Source organism: Cornus florida, unplaced genomic scaffold (genome assembly GCF_030987335.1).
Source record: "Cornus florida cultivar Cherokee Brave unplaced genomic scaffold, ASM3098733v1 CherokeeBrave_3.0.0_Hap2_Chr06, whole genome shotgun sequence".
In the NCBI taxonomy this organism is placed as follows: Eukaryota; Viridiplantae; Streptophyta; class Magnoliopsida; order Cornales; family Cornaceae; genus Cornus; species Cornus florida.
The window spans coordinates 55,428,620-55,439,164 of NW_026775576.1; positions in this window are offsets into that span (position 1 = coordinate 55,428,620).

Sequence of the window (10,545 nt, forward strand, 5' to 3'; positions counted from 1 at the left end):
CCTTCATGAATCCATGCTTTATATGTTAGATCTAAGGTGTTTTGATGATGATTATTTCCATATATGAAGCTTTGAACCTTTGTGTATATATGTATATAAATGTATATATATCGTTTTATATTTTTTATTTTAATTCTTGATTTTGGGGATCATGGGCCAAGGAAAGTGACCAAATTTGTTGATTTGTTATGTTGTGGGTCCCACGAGCTTGCTCGTGAGGCCCTCGTGCCATCCACGTCATAGATTTGTGACTTTTCGAATTTCACGTCACAGTTCGATCAATCGAACTTTTTCTCAGATCGATCTGTAACAAATCGATCTCACTTATTCAAGATCGATCGAACTTCACAGATTTGTATCATACACTTCACACACCATCTTTTATGTTTCATACTATCTCATACATGCCCAATGCCTGTGTTTTCCACATTGGATGCATTCCATACTTATACTGTCAAACATGTTTCACATCATGTCACTTATTCATTGTCACTTGTATAGATTCATGTTCCTTATCTGTTTTGTCTATCTTATTTGACATACATGATTTTATATACTGTACTTTAATTCTTTATACCAGTACTGACTTCCTTTTTGAGTTTTCTTTTATTTTGCAGGCCATGGCTAGGGTCAAGACTGTTGCTCGTGGACATTATCACCGCAGAGCCAGGCAGAGGTTAGACGACCAAGCAGGTCCATCTCACGTCTAGGACCCCATTCATGAGCCAGAGCCCTCTCATATTCAGGAGGAGCCAGCAGAGCCTACTGCACCTCAATCTCCATCCACTGACAGTAGACTACAGTCTTTGGCTAAGGCATCTTCTTCATAGGCTGACACTAAGCCTGAGCACATACCATCTCCATCACCACCACTAGCTCAGCCAGCCCAGGACTTAGATCGGCCATTGCCGAGATACTTACGCCTTCAGGTGGCGCATGAGTTGGTCTTTGATATAGACTTCTTCTCCTGGTCTGTTCTTACCAGAGCAACATATGACGACATAGACCGGAGGGGCAATTCAGCCATATTACCTGTTACTTATCCAGTGTACCCGAGGTTGGTCCGGATGTTCTTCCAGAACCTCCGACCTGCCCCGAGTAAACTGAGGGAGCTGCGGACTACCATTGAAGGCTACCCCATCAGTATTACTGTGGACACTTTATCCAGATCATGCCGCTGTCCACACGTCTGCCCTCCCGATCTCCAGGCTACATAGTCTACTTTATGGAGGCCTTCTTATGCAGACATGGCCGTGGCACTCACACGTCACTATGCAGGTGATGAGACTTTCGCTACTCGGACTTATCTGCCAAACGACCTTTGGTTCTTTGATTCGGTGCTATTCCGAAATGTTTTCATGGCTGGCCACAAGATACAGGGGTGCGGCGATTATCTGATAGCTCTGTACACCTTCTATATAGGGCATTGGCTATCCATTCCTGCGCTCATCTGGAGCGTTATGATGAAGCTATATGTTGATCACATCAGCAAGGCCAAGCCCAAACGGGCTAAGTATCTCCCATTCGGCCATCTCATCATACAGATTCTGAGAGACAAGTGCTATCCCTTCTAGCCACGGGAGCGTACTGAGTCTGGGGCCCGCATGTTCCAAAAGAAGGACTGGGATAAGAGCTACAAGGCTCTTCTCAAGAGTCTATAGGACGATGCTGTGGAGGCAGCTGAGGAGCTAGAGAGAGGAGTTGGAGCAGGCAGCAGCTGCAGTAGCAGCACAACAGGCGACGAACGATATACCAGTCGATCTGGCTACCATGCATATGGACATTAATTTGGAGCAGCCCACAAAGGACCCAGAGCATCACTCTCTAGTTGGGTCGCCCGTTCATGATGAGAAGCAGGCTCAGGATCATCATTCTCCCGATCCAGCAGCACCTGAGGCTCCAGTTCAGATACCTAGCTTCGGAGAGCATCTTCAGACTCTGGAGGATAGCATGGTTTCTATTCGGGCTGATATTTCTTCTCTCCGCTCAGACGTCTTAGCCGCATTGCGAGATCTATCCAAAGACATCCGCGGAGCACGCCCTGCCCGTCCTTCCTCCTCTACTTGATATTTTCATATCTTCTTCTCCTATTATATATCTGTGATATCTGCCATATTTTTGTTACTATTATATACTTGCGGCCAGTCTGTTGGCCTAGACACTGGATGTACTGTACTATACTTTATTTCTCTTTTATGCATACTTTGTTTTTGGATGTCATATATGCGTATTGATATATCTGTCTATGATTGACTCCATCAGGTGCATCCTAGTGACTTCAGTGAAAGAGAGTACTGCCCGAATTTTCAGGACAACCCTTTTTCCTCTCTCCTTACTTCAATTTCTTATCCCATTTACACTTGCATGTCCATTGTGCACTGTTTTTATCCCCTTTGTTGTCTAATGAACTTTTATCCTAGTGCCATCTTTTCAGAACCATAGTTAATCCCAAGTTTGGGGGGGCTATGCCACCTACTTTGGATACTTGTGCCCCGGCCATTATTTGCTTAGTTACACTGGTACACTATTTCCTTTGTTCTCTTTGCACATTGAAGACATTGTGCCATTTAAGTTTTGGGGGGGAGGGGGGGGAGGGTTCTGATATTAATTGCAATATTTGCTTTCAATTCAAAATTTTGAACATGACTTGTATATTTGAGGAATTTTCTATGATTGGTCCATAACTAGATATGATTTTGATCTTTTGAGGACTATATTGCTTAAAATTTGAAAATTGCTTGACTTGAGAGTCCAACACTCCTTATATGCCTTGTGGATGCCATTTAGGAGTAAATATTTCGAAAGATTAATATCATGCTTGCACTTGTGGTCCACATCATCCTGATTTTGTGATTATTTTGAGATTCACTCTAGTATTCTACACTAGCACAGGCGCACACTAGCATTCATTTGTGGAGTATATGTTTTGTTGATTATTGAATTGGTTATATCCCAATTGGGCTAGTAGTACATTGAAAGCTTTCATTTTGATAAAGGTGGATAACAACCCCTTTTCACTAAGTAACCGTGATTGTAGCCTCATCAAGCACTGAACTTCTCACACCGAAAGGTGGAAGGCCCAAACTCTAGGTTAATAATTAAACTTGAAAAAAAAAAAAAAAAAAAAAAAAAAGAAGTTGCAAAAGCAATAAAAAAGTGAGGACTTCTCCCAAAAGGTGAGAAGTGGGAAATGATTTGATGGAGGATTCTAGAGTTGTTCTGATTTACATAATCATTTTCTTGATGTGTGGAGGACCATACTTGCTTGCTTAATGTTGAAATTTTGGGAGATTGCTTGGAAATATTTAAAAATTTGCATACTTGAGGTAGTTTTCTCCCAATACTTGTTTGCAATATTGGTATCTCTTTTGTGAGAATGAGCTTAATGTTTGTGGGTATCATTTCTGAAAACCCTCACGAGACTTTACTCGTCCACTAGGGGTAACCTAGGGGTTTAAAAGGCTTGTTGCATATGCTAAATGTAATCGTGTTTCCTACAAAAGTGGCGCTATTCATTTATTGCTTTCTAGTCATAGTTGTATAGTTGTTCATTTCATTCATTTACTTTCTAGTTCACTGCTAGGGACTAGCAATATTTAAGTTTGGGGGTGTGATGAGCGCTGAAAAGTGCGCATTAAAACCTCTTAGGCTTAGGTATTCTAGAACCTTTATCTATCTTACTTTCCCGTTTTAGACTGATTTTGTATTATTTCCATTTTCAGGTATTTATCCCCAAAATAAGCTAACTCAGCTAAATTAGAGCATAATTGAAGTAATCTTGAGAAGAATCAAAGAATGGAGCAAAAGGAATCAAGTAGTGGAAATTCAGCAAGTTCATCGATCTCAAGAAATCTTCGATCGATCGAAAATTCATCGATCTAGACATTTCAAGTGGATCCAAGGTATTTTGTCCTTATCCAAAGATCCCACAAAGTTCGATCGATCCAACTTTCTTCCGATCGATCGAAAAGATTCTATCTTATCCAATTGTACCACCACACCTACCACTTTTGTCTTATTCCCCAAAATATCTCAGATTTGTCTTTATCCAAAAAGGCGCCACCATAGAGGATCGATCCAGCTTAAGTTCGATAGATCTCAGCCATGTTCGATCGATCTCACCACAAGTTCAATCGATCGATGGTAATTGCATTCGTTAAATCAAATATCTTTGCTCGTTTTGGTATGCCAAGGGCTATGATAAGTGATGGAGGAAAACATTTCTGTAATCAATTCTTGAAGCAACTTTTCTTGAAATACTCCGTCACACATAAAGTGGCCACTCCCTACCATCCCCAAACAAGTGGGCAAGTCGAGGTGTCAAATAGGGAAATCAAGCATATTCTTGAGAAAACTATCAATCCGACCCGAAAAAATTGGTCAAGAAAATTGAACGATGCTTTGTGGGCTTACCGGACAGCTTACAAGACTCCAATAGGTATGTCTCCATATAGACTTGCTTATGGGAAGCCTTGTCATCTTCCAGTTGAGCTAGAACACAAAGCACTTTGGGCAATAAAAAGGCTCAACTTTGATCTTGATAAGGCTGGAAAGGACCGTTTACTCCAACTCAATGAGCTAGAGGAATTGAGAAATGATACCTATGATAGTTCAAAAATTTACAAGGCAAGGACAAAAGCATTTCATGATAAACATATTGTGAAAAAGTCCTTTGAAGCCGGTCAAAAGGCTTGGTTATTCAACTCTAGGCTCAAATTTTTCCCTGGAAAGCTTTGAACCAAATGGGAAGGCCCTTATCAAATTATCTCCGTCTCACCTCATGGGGCGGTTGAACTTAAAAATCTAAAAGATGAAGGGACCTTCAAAGTTAATGGTCAAAGGCTTAAACCATACATTGATGGACAAACTTTTCAAAGAAATGTGGAATCTGCCCTCTTGGTAGATGTCATTTACTTTGAAGATTGAGAACATCTCACGTCTTTCTAGCGACGTTAAACACTAGTTGTATCGAGTTTCTCCTTCGTTGCATTTTAATTTCCATTTTATTATTATTTTATTTTTATTTTTTCTTTTGTACATTTATGCATTTTTAAATTAAAAAAAAGTAAATAAATTAAATAAATTAAATATAAAAAAATTGTAAATGAGTAATGTAGGTTGGTGTTTGATTTTATTTCTATTTTACTATTATTAATTTTATTATTTTTATATATATTTCATGTTAGTTTTGATTTATTCAAAAACATTATAAAAAAAAAAAAAAAAATTAAAAAAGTATTAGTTAGTATAGGTTGATAAGTGATTTTATTTCAATTTTATTTATTATTATTTTTATTTTTATTTTTTGTCTATTTTTCATTTTAGTGTATATATTCTTTTTAGTTTTGTTTTGTTTTATTATTATTTTTTTAAAAAAAAAAATTAAAAAAAAAAAAAGAAAGATCGATCCCCAAAATGGGTAGGAGATCGATCCCATTTTCTTGGCAGAGAGCAACAAAAAAATAGGCCAAGTGGATTGATCTCCCGTCCATGTGGATCGATCCCATTTTACTTGTATTTTCCCCTTCTCATTAAACAGTGAAGGGGACATTTTTTGCTTAAAATTGTCGATCCCCTATCAAAGCAGATCGATCGCACCTTAGCCCTTGAAACCACGAATACATTCCTCTCTTCTGTTGCTTGAAATTCTACTTCTTCCCCCAAAAATCTCTAAACCCAATTTCATCGTCCAACCCTCACGGTTCGCTCTTCTCTTCTCGCGGCTGTTCGTAGTTCTTCTCCGGCGTTGAGGCTGAGTTTTTCCAGCGATTTAGGCTGGTTTCGCCGCCAATCAAGGCTGGATTCTCTCCGTAGATCGCGGCTAGTTCGCGGTTCTTCTCCGGCGATTTTATGGGTCGCTGTTTGCCGTTTTCTTGGTCGCTGTTTCCAGCGATTTCGGCTTGGTCTCGCCGGTGATTTTGGCTGGGCTTATCGCCGGCGAGTTTGTGGGTCAAAATAAAAAAATAAAAAAAACAGCAACAGAACGATTTCGGCTGGGCTTTATTTTTTCGGCGAGTTTCTGCATCGCCGTTTTCTCTAGTCGTGGCTGGGTCGCCGTTTTCTTCCGGCGACCTTTTGAATTACCGGGTTCTTCTCTAATAGCCATCGCGACTGCTCTTTCTCCAACGAACGCGGCTGGGCTCTTCTCGCGGCTGTTCGTAGTTCTTCTCCGGCGTCACGGCTTGGTTGCTGGGTCTCGCCGGCGATTCTTGGACTGAGTTTACCCAGCGCTGCGGGTTGTCTTCTCCGGCGAGCTTGTGATGTTTAAAAAAATAAAAAATAAAAAAGGGGGGGGAAGGGAAAAGAAAAGGAAAAAATTAAATAAATAAAAATAAATAAATAAAAAAGAAAAAAGAAAAGGAAAAAATTAAATAAAATAAAAATAAAATAAACAAATATAAAAATAATAAAAAACAAATAATAATATAAAATTTTGAATTGATTTATTTTAAATATTTAAAAAAAAAAAATTCAATAGCATTCGGTCTTGCTAGAGACGTTAAACTTAGCTCATTATTTATTTATTTATTTTGTAGGTTGTCTATACATATTCTTTTTCTTTCTTAAAAAAAAAAAAAAAAAAAAAAAAAAAAAAAAAAAAAAAAAAAAAAAACCCTTATTTAATGAAGCTAAGGAGGAAGAACAGAGGAATGGAACAATGGTCAGAGGTGGGAGCAGTATAAGAGAATTCTGAAACTTAGAGACGATGCTGCTGTAAGGTTTCAAAACGAAATCTAAAGGCAAGTTTCATTCTCTCTTTCCTGTAAACTTGTGTTCTGTGCATTCTTTTTAGTCTCCAGGGACTAATTCAACCTTTAAAATTAATGGTTGACGCATAACATATCAGACTGTAATCTGTTTATGGTTTAAAACACTGAAATTGGTTCTTGCATAAAACTATGTTGATTAGGGTTTTAAACTTCTGCAAATTAATTCGTAAGGAATCCAAGGAGTTTCTAGGATGGTTTGGACTATAATTGAACACTGGAAACTTAAAAACGGAAATTTGATCCCAGATTATCAGACTGTAAATTTTGTTGTGTCTAAAAAAAACTGAAACCTATTTCTTGCATAAACTATGTTATGTTTGGTTTCGATTTTTGTCAATTGGTTTACACTTGAATATAAGGGGTTCCTAGGGCTGTTTAGACTCTGATTTAACCATGAAACTTTAAAAAAATTCAGAACTGAAGGTTAGAGTTCACCAGTAGCAGAGAGGAAGATCAGAGGAGGAGGGAGGAGGCTCTCAGGGAGAGAGCCGGCTCCTTAATGAAGGGAGCCGGCTCCCATGGAGAGAGAGCCGGCTCTCCATGTAGGGGAGCCGGCTCTAGGTGCTTTAGAGACGGCTCCCATGATGGGGAAGCCGCCTCTCTTGAAGGAAAACACCTACGGGTGTTTTCGAGTGACTTTCTGACTTAAGGGGGCCAAAGGAAATTTCTGGAAAATGAAGGGGAGTTCTAAATAATTAGAATTAACCTATAAGCCTCTAAAAATAATTAATATATAATAGTGTAATAATCTTTGGAGGATTCATGAAACATAAACTTTGTATTGGCATGCTGTGGAAGAGAGTTTAATTTGCTAGTTTATGTTAGCGAACTTAAATGGACTGCTAAGGAATTATGTGTGGAATGGTGTATCAATTATATATACAACTTAATGAAGGCCGGAAAGGTTGGTCTAGGATCTGGTTATAGATAGCTTGAGCTTTAAATCCTAAGTCACATGCTGTCAGAAGTTGAGGAGGTGTTACGTGCCGGTTGTGCTTTAACTATTTAAAATGGACTAATATGAAACACCATTAGGGTTTTATTTACGGTGCGGATTGGACTTCTGCATGTCATAATATCATGCACAGGTTTAAAGATGGAGGATTAAATAGACGTCCTATGATGTAGTTACTAATTTGCACGCCGTCAAGGATTAAGGAGAAGTTAGTTACTAACCTTTGTTATAGTAATGAACTAGTATGGAAAAGAATGGTTTTGGAATGCTAGCATAATATGCTCAGGTTTTACTTCTGACAATCATTATACCGTGCTATGGATGTTAATTGATGAACTATTTCAATTGTTGTTTATCAACTGTATGGATGTGAATAATATAAAGTGTTTATCAGTACTTTAACAGTTTATTTGGAGGATTTATGATTCTAATCATATGTTGGATGCATAATAGGATCTTGTCTATAATTGATTTCTATTATGTTTGATTTTAGATGGATTGGATGTTTAAGTGATTCTGCATTGTACATGAATCATATGCATTATATGTACCAGTATGGGACGGTGACATATCAGGGATGGATTAGATCAAAATGCTAAGTCCTACCCCTTCATACATACGGAATGGATTAACTAAAACAGTTAAATCCTACATGGATGCATGTCCTGTCAACTAAAACAATTGAACGACATAACGGATGTTTGTTTTATCTTTCTGTATTATGAAGGAATTTATATATATATTTATGGTACCATGATACGAGCTTGAGTCTCCTGATCACGGTTAGGGTGCGTATATCGCAAAGGTTGAGTAGCTGGATATAGCTAATGTTCCCTAATAGGTCTAGGTACTTGGCCACTGAAAAACGTGTTTTATAGGTCACCTTCTACCCAGGCTAAACTATGTTATAGGTTAGTGAGCATCCTATAGTGTGTATATATGTATATATGGACTATTGTAGATATTGCCGAGCTATCAATGATGTATCTGCGTATCGGGTTTATGTACGGATTGTAGTAGATTGGAACTTGCATGTGGGCCTAACCCACTTCTATTTTTCAAGTATTCGCCAGTACCAGGCTTAGAGTTTGATCGTGTTGATACAGATACAGACACTCACTCTTCCGGTTACATAGGATTTCCTTTCTATTTTGGTTTTGGATTCTAATTCTGTAAATTTATTTAAAGTTTTGGAATTAGGGGTCCACTAGGTGGATTCCCGAGTTGTACGGATTTAAATTATATTTATTTATTTAAGATTCAAGGATTTTCATATTAGTATTCTTTCTGTTTATTATTATTTAAGTCTTACTTCAGTTTTATTCCTGCTTGTTTACATATTGATTGTCTGATATCCCTCGGATCTGTGCTCGGACTTGATCACCCGTGGCTCTAGAATCGAGGGTTATCACAGTTGGTATCAGAGCACTCCAGGTTCTAGTGTCCTTAGGAGTGTCTTTTGTTAGAAGTCTTCCGCGTTGCGTCTCTTAAAAACTTAGAGCCATATTAGGATTCGTTGTACTCTTTTACGGTTCATTAGGAGGAGCTCCTGATGTCAATTATATTCCATAATTATGGAATGGTTGACACTAGAAGGAGGATGGGGTCTGCGGCGACAGCAAATCAGACTGAAGGAGTAGAGGAGTACGTTATCGAGTTCTCTATCAGAAGCAGAAATTGGGATTTAAGGTTTAGTTCCGGTTGGCACTACTTTTAGAAGTATAAGCCAATGAGGGATATAGGAGTGTTTTAGGTCCCCGTATAAAGGGACTAACACGATTTTAGTTATTCTCATAAAGGAGACAACCGAGGAATAGGAGTCCAAAGAGGATTCTAGTGGAGGAGATTTCAACAAACCCAAGAAAGAGGGTATTAAATGTTGAAAATCAAGGATCACATGCAAGTGATCTTGTTCGCTAATAGTATAGTGAACGATACTCATAGAGTTAAGGTGGATAGTTAACCTTTCGTGTTACCTTTTAAAGAGGTAGATAAAGGAACTCTTCAAGGGTTCAGGATTTGAATGGGGTTCTTCTCGGAATAAGGCAATGATTTTATATAACATTCCGGGGAGTATAGAGATTAGGTTGGGACGGTTTAAGTGCTTTTTTAAAGCTACATTAGACGGTTTGCATTCCGTGTATAAGGAGGATGAAGGTTAAGCTTTTGGAATTTGCTAAAGCAAATGGATTTTACTTTGAGCTACGATTTGAGCTACGATTTGAGCTTATGTTTCGAGGTTGGATGATTTCCTCTGAAACTGTAAAAAAAAAAAGGAGATTGTGAACCAATCCGGTAAAGTTGATTTGTAAAAGAGATTTTCTTTGCTAGGAGGAACGATGTTTTACGTAGGAGTTTATTGTGTTTTATTGTGTGTGCTTTATGCGTTTCTTTTTCGTCAAGTATCACTTAATTACCGTTTTGGAGGAATAGCGTTAATTACGCTAGGATTGTAGGCATGTGATCATAGGATTTGGTTAGTATATCTAACTTTAGTCAATCAAATGAACCTAGACATGCGTGGTTGTAGTATGTGTTCAGGATGGGATAAGAGAAAAAAAAAAACCAGCAGTTTTGAGTCAAATGATATAGATTCATTGGATAAGCTGTAACGTTATGCTGGTTTATCGAAGGAACTGGCTTGGCTAAATATCTTCTAGGAAAATTTTAAACAGGTGTTCCTAAGTCAGTAAGAGGATTTTGGTACTGGTTTAAGTACTTGTTGGAATGACACCGACTGAGGATAGTAGACGAATTTACTAGTCATCAGTCAATTCTTAATCAAGAATTTTATTTTCATCAGGGAGTGTCATTAGGAGG